General features: G+C 41.7%; 1 protein-coding gene across 1 annotated transcript in view; it reads left to right on the top strand.

The window, feature by feature from the left end:
* Positions 1-2,283: 2,283 nt before the first annotated feature.
* Positions 2,284-3,380, top strand: part of LOC137974333 (uncharacterized) — a 65,909-nt gene continuing 64,812 nt past the window's right edge. The window contains exon 1 of the mRNA XM_068821258.1: positions 2,284-2,370. The gene's annotated coding sequence lies outside the window, so the exon portion shown is untranslated. The remainder of the gene's footprint in view (positions 2,371-3,380) is intronic.

Below are 3,380 nucleotides of genomic sequence, written 5' to 3'. Positions count from 1 at the left end.
AACCTCAGGAGAACTTTATATGTTTGCTGATGACACTACCATATTTACAGTAAGTGATAATATCGACACTATATTTAAGACCATGCAAGATATACTAGATCAAGTTCTTAGTTCTTAGTTGGTGTTTTGGACCTGATTTCTATGTTTCTGCTCAAATACCTGCAAGCGCTGTTAATCCCTCGATGACGTTTGTTCTTGGTGACGGAGAAGACATGGGTGGTTTTACTAATAAGAAGTTGTCACGCGGCCAGAAGTACAATGTATATTCCAGAGCAACAACTGCTAAGTCAAAGGTATACCATCCATGGTCTTTCGGTTGAGGTGGATTATAGCAAAACCACCCTTGGACACAGATAACAAAGGAACCGATCGTGGCACAAAGCGAATACATGCGGCCGGCGCAAAGCGCGGGAAAATGCGCGCGATCCAATCACGATTGGTTTTGACTTCGCCCCTGATTGGCCCCCAGAACATTGTGACTGTTGACGACTGCTAAGGGAGTGCCACCAGTGTTCAGCGGGGATAAAATGGGTGGTTCACGAAAATAACGCACTCTTAACTCCTTACATTTTCTGGGATTCAAACGCATGTAGTTGGCATCCGAACACGAGGCGATGTAGTCGAGGTCAGACTGTATTGAGGAATCATTGCACTTAGGATGATCTCAGAGATGGCCGGTGACATCGTCCACGTACTCCAAATGGTTGCACGTAGGCGGAATAAGATCATTGACCATAACAGGAAGAGTATAGGTCCTAGATGTCCCTTGAGGAACTCCAGCATTGCCATTGGCCAACTGAGAGACAGCTTCCCTTAGTTTCACTCGTTGTTTACGGTCAGACAAGAAACTAGAAATCCATGGAATGATAGATCGACGGACGCCCAAGTCAATCAGATTCATGAGTAGAGTATTGAGGTTGATATATATGATTAAAAGCCCTACTAAAGTCTAGGAAACAGATGGGTAGGTGGTAGCCAGGGGTGTCAAGTTTCCAACATATCCAGGAGGCAATTATTTGTTGATGTGCCCTTCAGACAGTACAGCCAAAATGGTTAGGGTCGATTTTAAACTTTTACAGAGATGATACCTTATTACAGACTCGTGCAAAAATTTTGCATCACCACGCTGTCTGCTCACTGGGCATCGTTGTGGAATCTTAAGTTGAGAAACTGAAACTCACTGCGGACTTGTTCAAGAACCAGAGTCGCACTTGGCTATCGCCTTGTGCTACTCTTACGCTTCTTTCGGGCTTAGCAACCTCCAGCGTGCATCCATAACTCGATAGACGCAACCTTCCCGCCAACCATGAACCAATTAAGTGACGTTTTAAAATTGCAAGAAAGGCGTAGCTGATTCGCAAGAGTACTAAGACGATCCACTACCGAAGAACACTCGCTCGAACTCGCAATCGTATAACTGATTATGTTTTTTATTCGATGTGAAATTAAAATGTACAATGTATTCTAATTAACTAAATCAATTGGTAATAAAGGAAATGAAACGAGCGAAGCGGGATAACTGATAAAAACTTTTAACAATCATTGTACGATGCAGTCAACCTATTCGTAAATATCCAAAACTTATGAAATCCATATAAAACTAACAAAACTGAAATGATTGATAACATTACAACAACGATCATAGACTTACTTCTATGGCGAGTTTTCTTAATTTTCCTTGATCGGGATAACCATAAAACAGTGTAACAGGTAAGCAGTAAATCACATGAAACATGTCCAATTCAGATATCGGGTAAAAACTAAACTGCTTAATTAAAGTTGAGGTTTATCTACTATTTAAGTTTCCTGTTGGGCGTGTACGAGGCTACCGCAAATTCCTTAACTATGAATTCCTTGCATAGTCCAAAAACTACGTTAACATTCTCCGCTCCGATGAGGGCAGTGTCCCCATCCTAAACTACATCAGTCCTCGTATCCTTCTGCGGGGTATTTGATCACAATCTTTGTGATAGGTCTTTTATACTCCGAGGTTGACGTCTTGATTTTTACATTTCGAACTCTGCCATCCCTTCCTGGGTAAACATTAATGATTCTTCCGATGGTCCAGTTTCCGCGAACAGAGTTGGAATCTTCCATGATGACTATGTCATCCACTCTCACAGTGCGCTTTTCAGCGTTCCACTTCTTTCTAGGGACCAACGTCGGGAACACGTCTCGGGTCCAACGTCTTCAGAAGGTGTCTACTATCTTCCGTACGAATTCGACTCTATGCTGTGGGTTCCTGGTCTCTCTGAACGGTCCTTGTGGTACCATTGAGGTAGCTCGTCCAAGGAGCATGTCGTTTGGACACAGATAAGAGCCGTCATTCGGGTCGTTAGGAACTCTACCGATGGGGCGTTGATTCATCAGGTTAGCGACTTCCAATAAACAGGTGTATAGTTCAAATGGCGTCAGGATTTGTTCACCAATTGCTTTCTTTAGGGCTTTCTTGGCGCCTTTAAAGTGCTACTATGACGAAAATCGCATCTTTTAAATCTAAGCGATTTTAAGACATAAACATGTACGCTGCATAAGGATAAAAATGCTGTTTACTGTTTTCAAATATCTCTTCGTTTCAGAGATATTCAAGTTTTTAAAATATGCAAATTAGCCAACTGATGACGTCATACACTCAACCAAAAATTTTGATCAAATATGATAAGTGAGGATATCTCAGTCAGTTTTTACCAGGTATGTTTGATTTTTTACAGTGAGGTTCTACTAGAAGTGCTCCGCGATATGAGCTTACAATTTTGGTTACCATGGTAACATACTGGGTTCCAGACCTCCACGATATAAAAGGCTTTTCTGACCACTTGAAGGATTCTATACTGTTTATTGCCAATGGTGCGTCATCTGCATGATCTAGCGAGCATTTAAATACGTTAAGTTGAGTTCATGGCCTTGTTTAATGTCTTCCAAGCTTAGAACCACTAAAATATTGAAATTAGGCTGGAGGGACTGGAAAAAAGTAGGTTACCATGGTAACGGAAATTGTTACGGCTGTGGGTGTGTTGCATTTGGAACTATTAGCCTACCAAGTTTCAATGGTTTCTGCCGCAAATTGACGAAGATTTTCAAACTTCAATATCTCCGGAACCAATGCAGATATTTGTAAACGATAAACGGCGTCTTAAATCTTTCGTAGAATTCTATGCGATTAACCTAAAAAATCAAGGGGTAAAAATTTGATCATAGTAGCACTTTAACTAATGCTTCTGCGCAGCCATTTTGATGTGGTGCTCCAGGCGTAGTAAATTGCCATCTCATTCCTTTCTCGGCGCTAAATTCCTTTAGCTCTTTGTGATTCCACCCCTGGATCATCTCTCTGAGTTCGCGCTGTTCCCCAGCCGGGAACAGAAATAAAACTGGAGCTAATT

The sequence above is a fragment of the Montipora foliosa genome, chromosome 10, assembly GCF_036669935.1.
Source record: "Montipora foliosa isolate CH-2021 chromosome 10, ASM3666993v2, whole genome shotgun sequence".
Classification (NCBI taxonomy): Eukaryota; Metazoa; Cnidaria; class Anthozoa; order Scleractinia; family Acroporidae; genus Montipora; species Montipora foliosa.
Note: the sequence above shows the minus strand (reverse complement) of the source record. Positions and strands in the feature narration are given on the sequence as shown.